This window comes from Cyprinodon variegatus, unplaced genomic scaffold (genome assembly GCF_000732505.1).
Source record: "Cyprinodon variegatus isolate N-32 unplaced genomic scaffold, C_variegatus-1.0 Scaffold420, whole genome shotgun sequence".
Taxonomy (NCBI): Eukaryota; Metazoa; Chordata; class Actinopteri; order Cyprinodontiformes; family Cyprinodontidae; genus Cyprinodon; species Cyprinodon variegatus.
In genome coordinates, this window is record NW_015150873.1 from 102,125 (window position 1) to 125,209 (window position 23,085).

At 37.1% G+C, this 23,085-nt stretch overlaps 1 protein-coding gene across 1 annotated transcript in view; it reads right to left on the reverse strand.

The window, feature by feature from the left end:
- Nucleotides 1–5,507, reverse strand: part of LOC107093345 (sodium-coupled neutral amino acid transporter 3-like) — a 56,077-nt gene extending 50,570 nt beyond the window's left edge. Inside the window, exon 1 of the mRNA XM_015388347.1 lies at nt 5,271–5,507. The gene's annotated coding sequence lies outside the window, so the exon portion shown is untranslated. The remainder of the gene's footprint in view (nt 1–5,270) is intronic.
- Nucleotides 5,508–23,085: the final 17,578 nt, after the last annotated feature.

A 23,085-nucleotide genomic window follows, 5' to 3' on the forward strand; every position in this document is an offset into this window, starting at 1 on the left:
TTATCCATCCCTCCATCATTTTCCGACCTCCTTCCTTACTCCCAGCTCTATTTAGAGAGTAATTGGTATAGCAACTGCTTACATACTTGACTGAAGAGTCAATTTGATATATTCAAAATGGCTTTGTAAACCTTTCCAGACCAATATTGTTGATGTAAAACATGTTGTTTCTCATCTGTTCTTGATTGTGTTTAAATCCAGATATAATGTTCTGCTTTATTAGCCTATTTCATGTTTCATTATAAAATGTTTCACTGGCAGTCCCAATAAAAAAAAAACTCTAAATAGTGTTAAAATATAAAGTTTATGCTAAATGACTGTACTTATACCTTTCAAGTCAGGGGACTACAAAAAGCTTTACACTACGTTCACACTAAGTCGTTTACTCAGTCTCAAACACACATTCACACACTGATAGTGGTAAGCTACATTATAGCCACAGCTGTCCTGGGGCACACGGACAGAAGCGAGGCTGATGTCCACAGGCACCAACAGGCCTCTGACCACCATCAGTAGGCAATGTGGGTGAAGCATCACAATGACTCAGACAAAGGGAGCTGAGGTTAAAACCAGTGGACCGCTGGTTGCAGGACAAACCTTTTTATAAATGCAGTTTATTAATTGTGCCCATTAAAAAAATAACAAGAAAAAAAAAACTATGTTATCAGAAATGATCAACCCAAACAACCAAATGTAGTAAGACAAATAGTTCAACACTATTTAAGGTTACATTTAAAAATGTGATTATTTAAACAATGAAAACCAAAGTATGATAACAGACAAAGGTTTATAACTAAACTATTTCAAGTTCAAGCATAATCATGGCTGGAAATTATAACTAGTCCTTAAGAAAAATACAAGCATTGTAAAAAAAAATTGCATGCCTTTTTTTAACTGTTCCAGATATGAACACAACTAGGGCATCAGCTGAATGTGGAGAAGCTTTTATTAAATCGCACCAAAACTAGAGATAAACTGTGTTTTTATCTGTTCTAATAAGGTTGCAAAAAAAAAGTTACTACTTAGTACTTTAAAGGTCTTTAATGATTTGTTGTTAAAATACTTTCTGGTTCTACCCCCAATTTTCATTCCATGTTAATAACCTTATGACTTGAAAGTCTGCATAGCCAAAAATATCTTTATTTATCTTCTTATTTTGTTTCTGTTATTAACTGAGGTTCAGGCAGTGGTTTCAATGGGGAAAAAATACTCTGTGCAAGATTGTGTCACAATAAACCTTTTTTGATTCTGATATGTTTCAACAAAATATAAATAGAACAGGGAAAAAAGGATATGAATCAGACTAATGAAGCTTCACTCACCAAATATCATAATCACTGCCGCTTGAGAACAGCAGAGACTTTTGGATTTGTGGAAAAAATTATGATTTACCTGAATGATCAGGTAGGTGACAAATTCATTAATATTTTGCTCTATGCACCTGCCCTGGGACATGTTGATAACAGTAAGCAGGCAACTTGCTGTATGCATCTTTCCCTTAATTTTACAGGACGATGATTTTCATGTGCATACCCTTGATAAAATACACATTAGAAACCAGTGTCACTCGCGTCTATGCACAGTTATGTGCAAATGCCCACATAGTCGAGCCAAATGCCTTTAGAAGAAAAGTTTTACAGTCAGAGAAAGTTTTCTTGCAACACTAAAAGGAAGTGTGCTTGAAGCAGTCAGGATGAGTATGTCTACCTTCAGAAAACTCTTAACAACTTAACAACAAATGTAGAAGCCTTATGCTGAAGGTCTGCTTTGCTCCCAGACATACCTGTGCATTGAACAAAGAAGATGAAAAGTTGCAAAAAGGCTCCTGCCTCCAGATTCTTCTACTTCAATTTGAACCAGCACCTCCACAACACATACATATACACAACTGTGTGTCCCCATTGGAAAGAGATCACAAACAAGCGATAAACAAAAATAAATAAACTGTGTATAAAGCAGACAAACATTGGATTTTAGAAATTACCTTTGAAAATCCCCAGACTAAACCATGGTTAAAATAAATGCTTCAAATGGGGAAATTAAAATAAAAAATAAAAATTAAACTGACAAGAGCAGCAGTTAATCATAATGCCAGAATCATGGTGCCTTTGTTCAGAGCTACAGAGTTTAGCTTACTTGCAACTTACTTAGAGACATTAAATAATATCTAACACTATATAATTTGGACCGTATGAGTATTTTAGAAAAGTCCACCATAAATGAATCCTGTTGATTATAATCGAAGTTGACTGCATGATCGTTCCTGTAAGAAAATGAAATGCTTGAATTAGGGCTGTCAAATGATACCTTTTTTTTTTTAATAACGATTAATTGCAAAAGCTTAGTTAACAGTGATAATTAGTGGTTTCTAAAATATATCTAAAATAGGCCTACTGTTATTTTACATATCAAGGCAGTTCTAAGCTCAGCATATTTAACTATAGTCTTCAATAGGAATCAAATAAAAACAGAATTTCCTTTTTGACCTTTTTTAATAAATAAAACATCTCAGAGGCCCCACTTTTACATGCTAGCTGCTATAGTTGCATTTGAACGGACTTTCACTGTTCTTTCTGCTCATGTGAAACCTAGATCTTAGTGGCCAAGATGTTAAAGCTTAAGGGTTGTTATGGATTTATTAAAGAAGAGCAAGACCAATGTTACCAAATTTTAAAACATATCACATTTGCATTATCTTAAGGTCTTGCATCATGATTTTTAAGCCTTTTGAAGTACGTAAATTAAAAAATAAATTCCTTCATTACAACAGAGCATTCACTTGTCATCAAATAGTTGATTTCCTTCGATCTGAAAGAAATACTCCTGCCTTTACTGCAACGCTAACTCTTCCCATGTGGGTGTTGCCCAAGTTTATGACCTTGCTTTCAAACAGCTGCAACACATTATCACACCACCTTTGCCAATTAGGGTCATTTCTTAGGATACCTGAACATAGTCTATGACCTCTTCCAGCCAAAAAAAAAAAAAAAACACACTTCTCACCACTTAGACAATAGCTAAAAAGAGCAGTTGCTGCAACTGTTAAGATCAGCTGCTAAAACAGAGAGTTTGCCTCAACTTCGGGCAAACATGATCACGCTCTGCTACACATTACTGCTCGTAGATCAGAGAAAGTGGGCATTTACTGTTAAGGCACGCCACATTCAAGGTAGGGGCTTCATGGAGGGGTAGGACACGACAGTTATATGCAGATCTGCCGTGGCAGCGCATTTTTACCGCACAGGGAAGGAGGACGACATGCAGGAATCCAGTAAAATACCATTTTGGGCATAACTTTTAGTTATAAATAACAGATCTCAAAGCTCAAAAACATTGATTTTGTATGATATAAGCACTCTAATACTTAATTTCCTTTTTCTTTCTTTTATTATACCTAGCATGGTGACTGGTATTAATCAGATAGCTACACATAAAGTACTGGGCATGTTTTTACATTATTCTTGGCCACATGTTTAAGCAGGTTTCTATCGACAGAGAGTCTCCAGATCTGTCCACACCAACATCTGCCATCACTTTGGCTCCAATTTAAAGGCATGAAAAACTAATCAAATATCTTTTTTTTCTTTTAGATTACATCACATTGCTAGTGTGAGTACAGCAGGTTTGACTCACTAGCTTTTGGATCTTAAGGTCCAATACACTCAACGCATGCATGTAGCAAGCAAAAGTCTTGAAGCCGAAGTTGTCTTTTTGCCTTTTAATAATAAAAAACAAAGGGTAGCATACAAAATTAATTTGTTTCTAGCTTTTTCTAAAAAGCTAAACTAAAATGGTCAAAAGACTGTGTTTCTCCAAGGTCCAGTGGCTTCTGATCTGATCATTAGAAGATTTTTCTAATATCAGTTCAAGTATCCAATCAGAAATAAGCAATGTTATGTATCGTCCATCACTGGTCAAATATTTACTCTGCTGCTGCTGCTGCTGCAAAAAAAGAAAAAAATAAACAAAAAAAAGCATAATACTAATATATTAATCATTTTACAATACTAAGTAACCAAAATTATCATACAAAAGATGGCTTCACCAGCTAGATTTCACTTTTTTAATAGAGATTTTATGTGACAGACCAAAATATCATGACATTATGTTATGAAATTTTGGCTGGGGAGTGTTGGCCTAGTGGGTTAGAGCAACGCACTTGGGCTCTGTGACGGTTGCAAGTACCTGGTTTGATTCCCACAGCAAAACCCTTAACCCCACGCTGCTCCCTGGGTGCCGCACAATGGCAGCCCACTGCTCCCCATGGGGATGGGATAAATGCAGAGAATGAATTTCCCCATTGTGGGACAATAAAGGGATTTTTTTTTTTTTACACAACTTGAAGGAAAGATATTTTGGGAGGCAGCTGCAGATCAAAACTTTGCAAAATCAGTTTTTAATTCATTTAAGCTACAAGTCTTGGTCTCAACCTTGTACATCTGACTTAAATGCTGCCTTAAATTTGCTAAAGGGCTCAAGCTGAGAGAAAAAAACTTCATAGCATATAAGCAACCTAGGTGGACAGATGAACAACCTTTTATTGGTATCTTGGCTATTGTACAGCCGTTTTTCTATTTACAAATTATTATCTGAACAGTGTTGTTCAGAGTATGGGATATATTTTGCGTAACCTGACCTAACCCTGTTTTAAATTTCTCAACAACCTTATCCTGATTTTCTTGTTTTCTCTCTTGGACTTCATGTTGCTGTTTTGTTTTCAAATAAACCTCTAAAGAACTGCTCAGTTAATGCTAGCATTGATTAACAGAGTTGGACCTACAAGTTGGATGACCTTTGAAGAAAATTAGTGGGGATAAATTAAATTGAAGGGTATCACTTTAAATGCACACTGCACTTTTGATATTTTAATCAGAGAACAAATGTTAAATACTGTGCAAACTTTTCCTCAGAATGAATAATGATGTGCAACCTAATGATGAAAAATCACATCATCTTAAAATATACAGGAGCTTATGTTGCGATGGGCATAGAAATAGTTTGAAAGCTCCTCACAATTGTTTTGTTAATGGATATTAAAACGTGTGTTTAAAAGATTCATTTTCATAATGTAATTCAAAGAGCTCTGTGACGTGGGATGACTTTTACTTTGGCACCTGGTAAGCCTTGAATGGAGGCTGGTGAATATGTATTGTCTATAATAATACTTTTTTTTTTTTTTTTTGCTGTAGGATACATTGATTATAATAATAAAAAAAAAAAGCGACAATTCTTATAGTACAAATCAAGGTTAACAATTTTGGCTCTCTTACCGGGGAAGTAGCAGCTCTACTCCAACTCCGAATATCTCCACAAAGCTTCTCGCCTCCCCTCGCAGCCCGGCTCTGTCTCGACCTTCTTGTCTCGCCTTTTCTGTCCAGCGACACGTCCGAGCGCCTTTCCTCCCCACAGCTTCACTATCATGTGTTTCCCCGGTAAATTATCCTAGTAATCTCCTCCGAAGTGGCATGTGGACGTTGCTGTGGGTCCGCCTACCGCGCGCACAGCTGATGATGCTGGGAGTCTCTGAGTGTCTGTCGGCGCGCGCAGGAGAACTTGGCACGCGCCTTTGCAATCGTTTTGGAACGGACTGTTCCATCACGAAGCCTGAAATCGCGCAATATTTTTCAGAGGAATTCTGCCGTCTGTTCCCATTATTGTTGACATGAGGGTCTTGCGCATTTATAGTTGCGTAATGACGGGGAATAAAAGAATAATAGCGAAATATTAACGATGAGACACCATTCATTTAAAGATTAGAAGGGTACCCCTTTAAGAACCGGCAGATATTGTACCCTTATTTTTATTAAAACTGACGTGTCTCCATTCTCACACGCATTTGGTAACGTAAACATTTGACTGGGCCATGTGCCACCGCTGTTGCTTACGCACACAGGAGGGACAGGGCTCTCTCTCATTTTTAGGTCATCAGCGGGATGCGCGTTTTGATGTAACACTGCTCCAGGGATCAGTTTGTTCCCCCCAGCTCAGGTTCGCCGAGGAGGACATTAAAACCTTTAGTGAAATTAGACCAGGTGCTTTCCTGTGTCGGCTTTTTAATGTCTAATTAGAAAAAAGCTTCCTCACAAACCTAAGTACTTTATTTCAGGGCTATTTCACCAACCTGAGGTCTAAGTGAAAATCTGTTTCCTTTATTTTATGATAAAAAAAAAAAATACATTATATTTATCATTAAAAATAATGATAATAATCACAATAACATATATTCATTAGACCCATTAGAATCGAGGTTAACACAGATTAAGATTCAGCCAATCACATAGAGGCAAAACTACTCCAAATGTATTTGGAATGAACATCTAGTCCTTAAGAGCTCTTATATTTTATATCTCATATATCTTCTTGTCTCTTCAGGACTTGGTGGCTTTAATTGTGTTAGAGCAGGGCCATGCACGGCCCAGGCTCTTGAGGACAACAGTTGGCTGCCTGTTGTCTAGACAGCATGAAGACCACTTGTTAAAGGTTCAGAATGGTGAAGAAAGGGCTTTTATTGTAGCTGTTGCCAGTGAGTTGCCAGTCTGAGCATATTGGCAACTGTCAATTTATTGAGATTTTTCCTACACATCCGTCTCCCTGATTTACAAAGAATGGCCTGAAAAAGGCAGATTGTGTACTACACAGTGGTGGGTTGTGAGGGTCTTAAAGGCCTTCACTGCTGACCTAAAATAAATCAGAAACACTAGCCTGCTTTCATTATCTAAACTTTAATTTTCTTCTTTCCCATTTTATTAATTTATTCCAAGCTATCCTTTCTCTCAGTTTTTGTCGGGTTTCTCTTGGCTGTAGTTGCTTTATGTTTTCCAATCAGATTTCAGCTTTAGTGCGTTGCTACATCAATCAAATCTGCCCAGTGCCTTGAAAATCAGCGTTACCTTAACAATATTAGTGAGGAACGTTTTCTTCAACCAGTCAGATTTCAGTTTTGCCCCACAGGACCAGCAGGCCCACCCCTACATCAGCATTTTCTGTCCTCTGATTGGTCAGTGAGAGCAAAATGTTTAAAGCCAAGTGGAGATACTTAGACTTCCTGCACAAAGGAAGTCTAAGTATTTGCTGTGATCACTAGATGATCACAGCAAAAGAAAAAAGATGGCGCCTGTGTGTGGGCTCGCCTCTGCCTGTCTCTCCGCTGGTCGATCTTTCTCACTGATCTCAGTAATCTACGCCGTTCTGTATTTCTTAGTACCCAATGGATGTGCCAGCGCTATTTGGACTTATGATCGCAGCTCTCTTTTTGGCATCAAAACGGCTATGGAATGCCGCTGCGGTGGCTGGGACAGCTACAAACAAACGTTCCCTCCACCGGTTGTGTGCCTGCCCTCTTGCCCTGAATACCTGCTCTTGTTGCGAGTCCCAGGAAACTCCAGGAAAAGGTCGCGGAGGAGAGGCTGCAGATCTGGTGTCCAGCTGAAGATCAAACATGCTGCACGGACTACTGGCTCTTCTCACTCTGCCCAATGCTACAGCTGGTTACGACCGGTCCCTCTCCAGGAGAACGCCATTGGAACCGTGTCGCCGCCGCCACCCCTGCTCCAGCCCGTCTGGGTCGAGCCACCGCCGTGCCGCGATCCTGATGGAAGCGCTGCCCGGCGATCAGGATCATTCTCATCTTCCATGTCAACAACGGAGTTTCAGCTGAGCTGCTGGAACAGCTGGACACCGCAGCGTCAGCGTTGGCTACGACAAATCCCGATTCGCCCAGTGAGTACGACAGTGATGTCATCAACATTGAGGTGTGGGTTGCTGAATGCGTGCTCCATTGCAAATAAAGCTCTCTCTCTTGGTGAACTCTTCTCCAGAGAAAGTCTGGATTTTATGTTCCTAACAGAGACTTGGCAAAAGGATGGAGAAATGTATCATCTGAATGAGTTGTGCCCTGCCGGCTGTGCCATTTTAGGGAAGCCCCGCCCCTGTCGCCGTGGCAGGGGACTTGCTGCTGTGTACCAGGACAGGTACACATGCAGAATAACTGAAACTGAACTTTTTTACTCGTTCGAAGTGGAAATGCTGAAAAGTAGTCTTTCAAACACTTTATAGCATCTTGATCNCCAGATCTGTCCACACCAACATCTGCCATCACTTTGGCTCCAATTTAAAGGCATGAAAAACTAATCAAATATCTTTTTTTTCTTTTAGATTACATCACATTGCTAGTGTGAGTACAGCAGGTTTGACTCACTAGCTTTTGGATCTTAAGGTCCAATACACTCAACGCATGCATGTAGCAAGCAAAAGTCTTGAAGCCGAAGTTGTCTTTTTGCCTTTTAATAATAAAAAACAAAGGGTAGCATACAAAATTAATTTGTTTCTAGCTTTTTCTAAAAAGCTAAACTAAAATGGTCAAAAGACTGTGTTTCTCCAAGGTCCAGTGGCTTCTGATCTGATCATTAGAAGATTTTTCTAATATCAGTTCAAGTATCCAATCAGAAATAAGCAATGTTATGTATCGTCCATCACTGGTCAAATATTTACTCTGCTGCTGCTGCTGCTGCAAAAAAAGAAAAAAATAAACAAAAAAAAGCATAATACTAATATATTAATCATTTTACAATACTAAGTAACCAAAATTATCATAGAAAAGATGGCTTCACCAGCTAGATTTCACTTTTTTTTAAGAGATTTTATGTGACAGACCAAAATATCATGACATTATGTCATGAAATTTTGGCTGGGGAGTGTTTGCCTAGTGGGTTAGAGCAACGCGCTTGGGCTCTGTGACGGTGCAAGTACCTGGTTTGATTCCCACAGCAAAACCCTTAACCCCACGCTGCTCCCTGGGTGCCGCACAATGGCAGCCCACTGCTCCCCATGGGGATGGGATAAATGCAGAGAATGAATTTCCCCATTGTGGGACAATAAAGGGATTTTTTAACATAACTTGAAGGAAAGATTCAAAACTTTGCAAAATCAGTTTTTTAATTCATTTAACCTACAAGTCTTGGTCTCAACAAACCTTGCACATCTGACTTAAATGCTGCCTTAAATTTGCTAAAGGGCTCAAGCTGAGAGAAAAAAACTTCATAGCATATAAGCAACCTAGGTGGACAGATGAACAACCTTTTATTGGTATCTTGGCTATTGTACAGCCGTTTTTCTATTTACAAATTATTATCTGAACAGTGTTGTTCAGAGTATGGGATATATTTTGCGTAACCTGACCTAACCCTGTTTTAAATTTCTCAACAACCTTATCCTGATTTTCTTGTTTTCTCTCTTGGACTTCATGTTGCTGTTTTGTTTTCAAATAAACCTCTAAAGAACTGCTCAGTTAATGCTAGCATTGATTAACAGAGTTGGACCTACAAGTTGGATGACCTTTGAAGAAAATTAGTGGGGATAAATTAAATTGAAGGGTATCACTTTAAATGCACACTGCACTTTTGATATTTTAATCAGAGAACAAATGTTAAATACTGTGCAAACTTTTCCTCAGAATGAATAATGATGTGCAACCTAATGATGAAAAATCACATCATCTTAAAATATACAGGAGCTTATGTTGCGATGGGCATAGAAATAGTTTGAAAGCTCCTCACAATTGTTTTGTTAATGGATATTAAAACGTGTGTTTAAAAGATTCATTTTCATAATGTAATTCAAAGAGCTCTGTGACGTGGGATGACTTTTACTTTGGCACCTGGTAAGCCTTGAATGGAGGCTGGTGAATATGTATTGTCTATAATAATACTTTTTTTTTTTTTTTTTGCTGTAGGATACATTGATTATAATAATAAAAAAAAAAAGCGACAATTCTTATAGTACAAATCAAGGTTAACAATTTTGGCTCTCTTACCGGGGAAGTAGCAGCTCTACTCCAACTCCGAATATCTCCACAAAGCTTCTCGCCTCCCCTCGCAGCCCGGCTCTGTCTCGACCTTCTTGTCTCGCCTTTTCTGTCCAGCGACACGTCCGAGCGCCTTTCCTCCCCACAGCTTCACTATCATGTGTTTCCCCGGTAAATTATCCTAGTAATCTCCTCCGAAGTGGCATGTGGACGTTGCTGTGGGTCCGCCTACCGCGCGCACAGCTGATGATGCTGGGAGTCTCTGAGTGTCTGTCGGCGCGCGCAGGAGAACTTGGCACGCGCCTTTGCAATCGTTTTGGAACGGACTGTTCCATCACGAAGCCTGAAATCGCGCAATATTTTTCAGAGGAATTCTGCCGTCTGTTCCCATTATTGTTGACATGAGGGTCTTGCGCATTTATAGTTGCGTAATGACGGGGAATAAAAGAATAATAGCGAAATATTAACGATGAGACACCGTTCATTTAAAGATTAGAAGGGTACCCCTTTAAGAACCGGCAGATATTGTACCCTTATTTTTATTAAAACTGACGTGTCTCCATTCTCACACGCATTTGGTAACGTAAACATTTGACTGGGCCATGTGCCACCGCTGTTGCTTACGCACACAGGAGGGACAGGGCTCTCTCTCATTTTTAGGTCATCAGCGGGATGCGCGTTTTGATGTAACACTGCTCCAGGGATCAGTTTGTTCCCCCCAGCTCAGGTTCGCCGAGGAGGACATTAAAACCTTTAGTGAAATTAGACCAGGTGCTTTCCTGTGTCGGCTTTTTAATGTCTAATTAGAAAAAAGCTTCCTCACAAACCTAAGTACTTTATTTCAGGGCTATTTCACCAACCTGAGGTCTAAGTGAAAATCTGTTTCCTTTATTTTATGATAAAAAAAAAAAATACATTATATTTATCATTAAAAATAATGATAATAATCACAATAACATATATTCATTAGACCCATTAGAATAGGTTAACATAGATTAAGATTCAGCCAATCACATAGAGGCAAAACTACTCCAAATGTATTTGGAATGAACATCTAGTCCTTAAGAGCTCTTATATTTTATATCTCATATATCTTCTTGTCTCTTCAGGACTTGGTGGCTTTAATTGTGTTAGAGCAGGGCCATGCACGGCCCAGGCTCTTGAGGACAACAGTTGGCTGCCTGTTGTCTAGACAGCATGAAGACCACTTGTTAAAGGTTCAGAATGGTGAAGAAAGGGCTTTTATTGTAGCTGTTGCCAGTGAGTTGCCAGTCTGAGCATATTGGCAACTGTCAATTTATTGAGATTTTTCCTACACATCCGTCTCCCTGATTTACAAAGAATGGCCTGAAAAAGGCAGATTGTGTACTACACAGTGGTGGGTTGTGAGGGTCTTCAAGGCCTTCACTGCTGACCTAAAATCAATCAGAAACACTAGCCTGCTTTCATTATCTAAACTTTAATTTTCTTCTTTCCCATTTTATTAATTTATTCCAAGCTATCCTTTCTCTCAGTTTTTGTCGGGTTTCTCTTGGCTGTAGTTGCTTTGTTTTCCAATTAGATTTCAGCTTTAGTGCGTTGCTACATCAATCATATCTGCCCAGTGCCTTGAAAATCAGCGTTACCTTAACAATATTAGTGAGGAACGTTTTCTTTAACCAGTCAGATTTCAGTTTTGCCCCACAGGACCAGCAGGCCCACCCCTACATCAGCATTTCCTGTCCTCTGATTGGTCATGAGAGCAAAATGTTTAAAGCCAAGTGGAGATACTTAGACTTCCTGCACAAAGACAGAAGGATGGATTTTGTTTATAAATAAAACTGGTGAGTGTGATATATTTTATGCACTATTTTATCTGGTAAAAAGATGCATATTGAATCTGAATGGCTACTGATGATGTAAATATTGCGCAGCTGTGTTTGCAGAGGATTGTGGTTGTTTTAAGTGGACTTCTTGCTTAGTTGAGCTCTGTATTCACCCTAACAATAATCTCCCTCTCAGTTGTACCTGAGCTTGTTACATTTCATATTTGAAGACTATTGGTGGTTTCTTTTATCAAAATGTGAAAGTTTGACACCAATTGTTGCAAATTGACATCCAAATGTGTACATATACATATATTTGGATGTCAAGGGATAAAAAGTAGATTAAGTTGAGGGGTGCCCACTGAGGGCCTAGGTACCATATGCCCCTCTCGCTGGTTGATGGCATTGTAATGCCTCTATTGATGTCTGAGGTGAGATGAGGAAAGGCTGGTTGAAGATGGTAGAAAGGCAGTAGTAGCTCAGCTAAGCACTTATTTCAACCAAAGTATGCAGAATACCATGTCTAGATATGGAACAAAACAGATTTACCACAGTAATCCACTTCCCTGCTGGGGACCACTCCTGTAAACTATGAACAGGAAATCAGGACTAAAGTTCACATAGATTACCAAAATTGGAAAATGCTATATTGAAAAGATGTTGTGAACACATTATTCTGCAACCTTCAAATACAGGGAGAATTTGGCATAAACAACATCAAAAGTTAAGTTCATGTTGCCTTGTGTCTAGTGATTCAGGTTTGTGGTGATGTTAATGTTGAGAAATAGTTAATTTACACACAGAGAGTTGTAACTTAGAGATAAGGACCTATGTGTGTTTTTGTTGTAAACCATATTTATACCTTTATGACAATGATGCGCCTTAATGACTGCATCCAACTGGCTAATGCACCACATCACATAGCATAATCATTTCAAACTTACAATGGTTTCAATGTGTTCCAATGCTCTCCACATTCACCAGATCCTATTTTCACAGATCGCCTTCAGGATGTGATGGAATGAGAGATTATCTTCAAAATGGACCGAATTCTCTGAGGAACATTTAGAGCAGCTTGCTCAATATCGAAGAACTATGAAAAGTTGTAATTGCATAAAGGAGTCCATCCAAGTAAAAGAAAAAAATGTGTACCTAATACATTTTCCAAGTGTGGGATCAAGTTATTACTTTCCAAGTGAAAAGTAACTCTTATCTTTTTATAGCCAACTCGAAAATCAAGACTAACATGTTCCAAGTCAAGTTCAAGTTCTCTGGATTTAACTTAATGTAATTAACAAACCATAATAAGCTATCTCTTAATCATTCATTTAACAAATGATGCAGATTAATATTCTATTCTTTTATTTTGGATGTACTTTTAACTTTAATATAAGCATCTATTCATTTCAAATAAACTTGTTCCAGTCAAAGTCATGTCAGAAGTCTGCTCTAACCCAACCAGGTCAAGTCTCATGTCTTCACATCTGTGACTTGAGTCAAGCTATCAATCAAAATTCGATATAACTGTTAAAAATATCCCAAAGGTATCATACTTAGATATTAGGATACAATTGAACTCTGACTCAAATCACTAGATTGCTCATTAAAGGTTTTACAACAACTAATTAATTAAAGCAGAGGTAAACTAAATGTAACTTTATGCTTTAGTCACATTTTTAGCAGAGTGTGTTGGTGACACAACTAATTGTGGTGTAGGTGATTCTGTTGAAACAGCAATTTACAAAAGTTTTAAGTTCAGCACTAAATTTCTAACCTTAAAGGTATAGAGGATGATATTTCGATCATCAAAATAATGATCCTCCTAATCATCAATCAGTCTGCTGATATGTTTACATGAGGCCATTCTATGTGCTTATTCAGTTAGCTATCGTTTTGACTGCATGCGCACTATCAGCCTCAGCTCAGATTAATGAGCCTTAGCAGGTTGGTTATTTTTTCTGTTTTCCTCCATCTCCTGCTCCTTTTTCTTAATGACTGCTGCCTGTTCTTCTCACTCAACAAACAGACAATATTAAAACTTATACTTAAAACAAGATTCTTTTTCAGTGCCTGATTTTTAGCAGTAGCTGTGACAATCAAGCTCTTCTTTGTTATGTTATAGTGAAATTACTTTAACATTCAACATCAAGTAGGAAGAGCTGATTTTACTAATTATTCCTTATCAGCCCTCAACTTCACTGTCAGCCTGTCCAGATCATTTGTTGGTCTTCCATTTATTAGCCTTTTCAATAAAAATGTGAAGCTCAGTTGAGTACTGTACAATAAATCCTGTTAAAACTAAAACAAGTGTTGATTTTTGGATTAATGTAACCGTGAGGGAGACTCTGCTTCTGTGCCCAAGATCTTAATACAATATTTGGTAGTATTACCTAATTTTTAAAAAATATATATAAGAAAAGTAATGATCTTCATTTATTTATTTATTTATTTATTTATTTATTTATTTATTTATTTATTTATTTATTTATTTATTTATTTATTTTTCAGGTATAGGCATTGGAAACCCAAACTGTGCTTTACATTTGGCAGTTGTGCCTGAATAATATATATTTTGAGAATTTTCTTGATTTTTTTCTAATTGATTCAACTGAATTATTCAACTGAGGTTTGATTAGTGCAGGTTGCTATAAATCAAACACAGTTTAAATAAAATCAAGGCCTAAACAAAACATTAAAATACTACTATGTGGAAGTCCAAAAACTTTAGTTAAAAGTATCAGCTGATCCAAAATGCTGCAGCCAGAGTTCTGATGAAAATTAAAAAGAGAGATGATATAGTATCTCTCCTATCCTAGGTTATCTTCATTGGCTTGCTGTTAAATCCAGAATAGAATTTAAAATCCTCCGTCTCACCTATAAAGCCTTAAATGGCCAAGCTCCATCCTACATCAGAGATTTGATTGTAGCTTATGTTCCTATCAGGGTGCTTCACTCTAAATCTGCAGGTTTACTAGTGGTTCCTAGAATTTCTAAAAGTATTATCAGGCTCCAATCCTGCAGAACCAACTACCAGTTTTAGTCAGTGAGGCAGACACGCTGTCTACTTTTAAGGTTAGGATAAAAAAATTCTTTTTTAATAAAGCTTTAAGTCAGAGTTGCTCAGGTTATCCTGAGCTATCTCTATACTTATGCTGCTATAGGCTTAGACTTGTGGAGGACATAGGGAGCCCCTTTTCAACATTCATCTGCAGAATGTGTTAGTTCAATCTCTAACTCTCTGCTTTTTCTCATAGTGGCTTCATCTGGTCTATTCCTGTTTGGCTGTAACACCATTCTGGAGAGAAATATCAGCTTGTGCTGCTGCCATCAACACCTTTGTTTATAGATATTCGAGCTCTGCCTGTTTGTCAGTGTAGTCCTGTTTCTCTGACTGTGACTGGCTGGATGTGTTTCTTCATCCCCTGACATAGGAGCTGGCTCTGAGCTTTTCTGCCTGGCTGTTTGCTTCCTGGACGGGGCCGTCTGTCGAGCTGGTTGACAGTTACCTTTTGTATCTCTGCTTCTTTCTGCATCTCTTTGAACCCCAGATGGCCTCTGCAGATGGCCGCTCACACTGAGCCTGGTTCTGTTGGAGGTTTCTTCCTGCAAGAAGGGAGTTTTTCCTCTCCACTGTCGCTACAAGCATGCTTAACTGGTTTTCCTTAGATAGAAAACTTTGAATCAAATTGACTGTATGATCTGGATGAATAGTAAAGTGCCTTGAGATTACATTCTTTGTGAATTGGCGCTTTATAGATAAACTGAATTGAATGTGTACAATACTAAATCTAACCTGCTCCCTATCAACTGGAAAAAAAACCCTGCCAAATGATCTTTACTGGCTCTGTTATTATAAATGGCTGTGTGTGAGCTTTGTGATCACGGGTCGAGTCGCGCTTTATTAATTAAGGGTCTGTGTGGTCCCGGTCAGTTTTAAATGGGGATAATTGTGGGTAATGGGTTGGGTTTTGGTTCTGAACTCTACGGGTGCGGGCGGATACAGTTTTGAAAAACCAGAACCGTGCAGGTCTATGCCTGAGACTCATTTCCAAAAAGAAAACATCCATCCATCCATTGTTTAAACCAGTTTTTTCATGAGGGGTCAAGGGGGATCTGGTGTCCATGTCTAGTGGGCAGTGGGTTCAAAGGGGGAATACTCTGGACAGGTCACTAGTTGGCAAAAAAATAAATGTTTAATCAGTTTTTTTATTTGTACACATAAAAGGGTTTGCAATTTATTAATTCTTTTGTAATTTAACAAATCATAGTAGGATGGTTTCAGAACCTGGGCCTTTTTGTTAGTTTATGTCTGCAACCATTGTTGTCTTCTATAAAAGGAGTCTGGGTGTGTCCTTTCCTTGGCAAAAACAATACTCACTTTTACCTTTTCATCATGAAAGCTCTTTTTGGTTCAAAACAATGTTCCTTTCGATATTTACATTTCCATAATTAACTCAAGCTTTGTACTACTGTGTGTTAATACCAGAACACTGGAACATAAAAGAACCACTCTAAAAGCCTTTAATCCTCACATGCAAGTTTCAGTTTTATCCTTTTAGAGTATTTTCAAAATGCAATTCATGCTAATTCAAATGATTATCACACATAAGGATCCCTGAGTATTTTAGTGGTTCTAACAATTCAAGTAGTCTTTTTTGTGGCTATTATTTAGGCTAGAAAAGAAAGTGAGAAATATAAAATTGTGATCTTTGAGAATTGTTAATTGACCTGTGTATTTTAATAATAGCATCATTTTTTAAGAAATCTGTTTTTGGGTAAACATATCAGAAAAGAGCATCAAGACTATTTTGAACAAAGGTCACACACTGTGCCACATTCTACAAAAAGTAGAGCAACCCTCTGAAAAGCTTTGGATTCTAAACAATGGTGACCTCACAGAGGTCAAGCAAGTATGTAACAGTGAAAAAGCTTAACCCAAGTATTTTCTGAAGTAGATTATGAACGTTTGATGGTAATTCTTCTCCAGCATAAGAAAGAAATCAGTCATATTGAATGTTTGGGACATATATTAGATTCCGAGGCGCTTCTCTCACAAGTCTACAGCTTGATTTGTGTGCCTCTGTTGATCCTCCACACAGAGCCGAGGCCCCCACCATGGATAATTGGGAGCAACAGGAAGAAAAGATCCTGCAACAGACCACTAAACCCTTTCAGTAGATTTTGTTGAATGCTGCTGGATGACAATGCGCTCAGTCAATTAAGGTCAATCTGCTGGCATTCATCATACAGGGAGTGGATGGCAGTCACCAAGCTATTATCACTGCGATATGGTCCATCCATGGATGAGCAATAAATAGCAGCACCATGGAAATGATGTGGTTATGTAATTACCTGAAAACTGGTTTCAGTGAATCTTCTCAGAGGGGCAGAGGAAGTTTGTTATTTGTCCTTGAGGTTAAGTGGACTATAATTTACAGTTATGAAGGGTAGATTTTGGCCATAATTTAAACTGTGCTGCAGCTTCAGGTATCATTTAGCTTGTATTTGTTAAATAAAATGGTAAAATCCATTAGTACATTTCAAGTTAGTCTAATACAAGTAAAATATGGACCATAACACGTAAAAAGAAATTACTAACCCATGCATTCATTATTTAGCAGTACATTTACTAAATCACTTTAATATCTAGAAAAATGGCAAACTGAAGGGTTTCAAAAAGATGCAGAAAAATTATCCATGGTTTCATTTTAGTCTACATACCTGCAGAGTAAACAGAAGTAATTAATGATGCTGCCAGAGTCCAAACCAACACCAAAAAAATTGATCATTTCACACCAGTTCTAAGATTACTGCAAATATACTACTTAAAAATATGCATATTTTGTCCTTTCAGCCATTGGAAGAGGGAAACTTTTTGATTTCAAGGATAAAATAAAACAATAATAAAATAAAATTAACTCAAAATAGTGAAAAAAAACAATTTTATGTCAGTTTGGTTTGTACTTTGTTTTTTGTCCACATGCAGAATCACACATTTAGAAGAACAACTCTATTTAAAGTTTTTTTTTCTTCGTTTTTCAACAGCAAAAAGAATCTGGAAACAGAACTGCAGGAAATCCGTTGAACTTTCTTATTGATCTGAGGGGAGAAAGCAGACTGATAAGGAAGGAGTTGGTTGATGACAACTAATGACTGATTGATTTCCCTACTAGAGAGATGAAGGGGAGGTAGCATAGATCTGTAGGGGTTTGATTCAGCAGGCTTCGCAGACTGTACCGCAAAGGTCCATGAGAAAGTGAGTGAGATCCAAGAGCGTTGGTACTTGCAAGAGATGTTTCCGAGAACGGGCAGGCAGGTGATGAAGACGGAGAACGGCTGCACACAGGTAAGACCTTTTCCATGAACATCAGAGACGAACTGAGGTTCACTGGTTCTCTGGAAAAGTAGCAGCCCTCATTAAAAGAGATTCACAGCAAGACAACTGTTAACAAGACATACTGTATATTCCTGGTTTAGGTATTTTGCTGGAATACCATCAGAAGTAATCATCATCATTGACAAATGTTCTCAGGTGTGCAGCAGGTTTGCACAGCCACAAGCAGTGATGACCTCCCTCACACCAGAAACAGCAAAACCCAAAGACTATAACAATTCATGGACATTTTCTTTTTTTTTTGTCTAAAAAAGACAATTCTTAACACGTAAGTTCTGCACAAGAACATAAGCCTCTTTTTACGAGTTACAGGTAATGATAATGGGTCAGTTGAAATTCCAGAATGAGATTAAGATTTTAAGATTTTTTTTTTATCATTATAAGAAATGCAATTAGTGTATTTTAGAAAAAATAGCTAATCCACTTCCTCCATTGGCAGAATCAGACCAGAAAATTTGATCATAAAGATGCAATTGCCTAGAGCACCTTGTTTATTTAATGACTTTCTGCTATCCTCAGAAATGAATCATACATGTTAAAAAATAACACATTGAGACTAACTGCGAAGTTAACTGGTACACAAACAGGGAGTTTTCCCATGCATATTGAAGCAGAAAAGAGAAAGGATTGAAGCAGAAATTTAAGAATGTGACCAAGAAGATACTGTATACAGAAAAAAATAATTTCAACATATTTTCAGCATTGTTTTATTACATTTACAAAGTTTAGAAAGATAATGCATGAAGTAATATGTAACCTTGTGCAGTATAAAACTGATTGCAAAAGTTAAGAAGTTTTCATTTAAGGTTATATCGCCCGTAATGGATCTGTTCCTCATTTGAATAAAATATTTTGATTTCTTCAATTAAATGCATTTTTTGATGGACTTTATTGGAGAATTCAGTCGTATTTTGCACCTTAGATGAATCTAAGACTCATTTCAGTCAGTTTTACTTATACAGCATCATGGGAATAAACCTTTACAGTTGGTGTAAATGTTACATAATGACTCAGTCAGCTTGAACAATCAAAGAGTTACAGTAGCGTCTATCAAGAGGAGACATCTGCCATATAATAGAGTCGCTGTTTGTTATTCTGTCCAGACTTCAGTCATTTCAGAAAGTTTGTAGAGAAAGAGTTCACAACATGTCCACTTTCCTACAGATACAAACACATACTTGGGCCACCTGCCCGCCGTCCTCTTTTACCATCAAAGAGGCTTTACTGTAGCAGACACCAACACATGCAAGACAAAGACAAAAAAACTCTGAACATTACTCCCCTCTGCGGGAGGAATTCCCTCAAGGAGCAGTCCGGCTGTTCCAGGGAGGATATGAAACATCAGGGCCCAAAACTAAGAGGAAGGTTATTGTGTAAAAGGGTTCAGGCTAGAACACTTAAGCCTTTGGTATGTTTTTTTTTTTTTTTTAAAGTTTTTACATTTGATTTGCTTTTAAAATGCTTCTAGGTTTAATGACATTGATCCTGTAATCCAGCATTCCTAATTTGAGGATGTGCATGTTTACTTTCATCATTCAAATGTAGATACTACCTTGCAATAACATAATGCACTACTATACATGATAATATCAGCATGTCTCCTATTTGAAAATTCTGCAAGCAGTGTGCAAAAATCTGGTAATTTATTAGCAAATGTATTCTTGCTGCTGTCTGTGAAGTGCATTGCATAAGGGCTTAAATTAAATGCTGACATACAAATCTATTAGAGAGATTTCTATTAAGATGCTTTAATATCAGAATTGCATCTGAATCATTCATAATAAGATGTTTGCTTGTAAAGTAGAGAGTCCAATACCAAATTAAAATTTTTTATTTATTCCCTCACAGAGTTTCTAGTGCATCTAGAATGCACTTGGTTTTATCTTTTTTTTTTTGTAAAGGTATTTATTGCAGCTCTGCCAGGTTTGTAGGCCATGCACCCCAATAATAGGAGTGCTTTAAACACAGCTTGAGGGGCATGCTAATAAAATCTCAGACAGAAGACAGAACTGGAGTTTTGTTAGACAAACTTTTATTGGATCCATTAAATAGAGGGAAAAAATGAGAGAAAAGGATGAAACAAGTTTCTGTGTGTGAATTATGGGATATAATTACTTTTTAAAAACCCATTCTAGCACCTTGAACAAAATAAATATCCAAACATGTTTGTTATCATCCAAAGAGTTATTAAACGTTCTTCAGCAGATCGACTATAAACACCACAACAAGATATCTAAACTAGAAAATCCTAAAAAACAGTCCTGTGCATAGAGTGGAGGTACCATGCATGACCGTCCACACGGACCAGAACCTCCTGCCATAAAAACAGCTTCTTCCCCTCTGCCATAAGACTCATGAACACCTAACTATATGTCAGACTCTATAACCTGCACATGTCATTTACACTGCTCTATTTGCACACTGCTCTATTTGCACTCCTTGTAAGATGCTATTATACTTTTTATATTTTATATCCATATTTTTATCTTAAGTGTATATATATTAGTCTATTTTATTGCATGCCTTATACCCACAGTGTTTTCGATATTTTTATAATTTTATTTACCTATTCCATATTATATGTTTCATGTTGCACGATTGTACCACAAAAAATTCCTAGTTTGTGAACTCCTTCACTAACAATGGCAATAAACCAGATTCTGATTCTGAATATATGCAGAACTTAGTCCTTAATGCGGTGGTCCAAGGTTCAAGTCCTGACCTTGAGACCCTTTAATGCATGTCTTTCCTTTTTCTTTCTCTGCACCTTTCCTGTTTATCTACTGTAAAATAAAGTCCACTTGTGCCACAAAAATTTAGGAAAAAGGACAAACATAACAAACCTAAATGTGGCATAATACAACAAAAAAAATCAGAGCATGCTTTTTACTTCTCTGCCACTGAAAAAAATCAATAATCTGCCACTTTTACCACTTGGTTTTCAGGATAGAAGCTTTTCTAGGTTGGTTCATGTTGAATATGTAAAAACAAGAATAGGATAACATGTTGCATAAATTACACGTTCAGAAATCAAACCAGTTCAAATAAAAGAGATAAAAGATCTAACATCGAACTCTATAATCTGCTAGATGACACAGTTATACAATCTCTCTATGCTTTCTTATATGTATTGTGTCTTTGCATATCTTCTTAGTTAAGAGATTACTTGGTGCAGACATCAGTCTGCAGAACATGTAGTTTTGCAAATAAACAGAATGTGACACAATGACACAGTCTGACCTATATTGGAAAAAATGCTAATCACCATTAACTCTGCATGTCGGACAAATAAGTGCCAGCTTAATTATAATAGTAAAAAAAAACTATTTTAACATATTTTTTTGTCATTTTTATAAAATGATCCTAAACTTTGTTATTTCAAATTCCTTGAAATCCTCCTAAGGGTACCATTATGAAAGGTATTCAGAATACTAATATAACAGATAATAAAGCAGAATGCCTCATTTTATTAATGTTAAAGTTTAATAATAAATCTAAATCCTTTCTAAATGAATGTGCAGATGTGAAGTTGCTTGCATATTGGATTCAGTTGATCTCTGTTTGGACAGCTGGCCTGAAGGTTTAAGCGACTCTCCTACATGAGAAAAGTGCATGTTCCTCTGTTTGAAATGTTTTTATTCTGAGTTTAGTCTTAGATGTATTTCCTTTTTGATCCCTGAGGAAGGAAAGAAACACAAACATTTTGGTAACAGAGAAACAACATTGTACAGTATGTTCTAAGGGTCAATGAGTGCACCCAGAAGAGAGGAATAAAACAACAATGTAAAGATCACAAGTAGTTTGCAAAACTTCTTGTAATTGTTGTTGTATCTTCGAAAAATGTTCTTTGGCTAAATCGTGGAGTTAATTTAAACTGGCTGATTTACCTGCATGGACTCCTCTTTCAAAAATATAGTCTTCAATATCAATTAGGCTGTTTGTCAGGACTTTGAAAAGACAACTATTTGAGCTTAATTTGGCCTTTTTATTAATTTCAAGTACAGTTCTGATGTATATTTTGGATTATTGTGAGCTGAAACATCCAAATGAGCTCATACTTTGACCAGCTGACACAAAATGTTAGCCTTACATGAAAGGAAATTTGTAAGAATGTTCAGGAATAATTTAGGAACCACTAATGGACAAGTGACTGGAAGACAAAAATCTCCCAGTACAAAAACAAGATTTTCAACCTTGACTGTGATTTGCCCACATGAAACGCTGGCTGTTTTAATGAAAAAAAAACTTTTAGGATTACTTAAAAAAAAAAAAAAAAGTTCATTTTTTTTCCATAAAATGGAAGAAGTTAAGAATTTTAAACCAACGGTTATGTTCATAACTATCAAAAATGGTGGTGGTAGCCTGATGCTGTTGGTCTTTTTGCTCCCATGCTGATGCATTAAACAAAATGGTTGAAATAATACATTTTAAAGGATTGCCTTCAAATATGTCAGCCTTTCCCAACTAGATAATATGTCCTGGACAAAACTGTATGTTTCCACAGAACAATTACCCCCTTACACATCTATGTCAGTTTTAGAATAGACAAAGAACATAATGAAATAAACAATTTGATGTATATAGATATATTATCATAGACATGCAAAAACAAGGAACGATAGCTGTAAAAGGAGAATCTGGTAGATGGATGAAAACAGGAGGGTGACTGGAAAAACAAAGATCAGGTGAGTCTGATTAACTGGAAGACCTGAACCATAACCACTGGAGAAAAGCTGCTGCCTTAAAATAAAATAACACAGAAAATACATGAAAACCTGAGACCAGGAAACAACTAAGGTAATAATGGAGCACAACTAAGCACAAAGAGCAAATGCTAAGTGGAATGACAAAAAAATGATCCAATCAGAATGTAAAAAAGATTAGAATATGTAAGAGAACTGAAGGTCCTACGGATCTTTATAAAACTAGACTAACAGGATACAAGCATGCAAAAATTATCATGATTTACTTTAAGACATAACAGTCCTCTTTGGAATATTGAATCCTAACCAACTGATTCTGTATCAGTTTACCAACAATTGTTTCAGTTCTTATTTCAGTCTAACACTACCTCAAGTTTGACA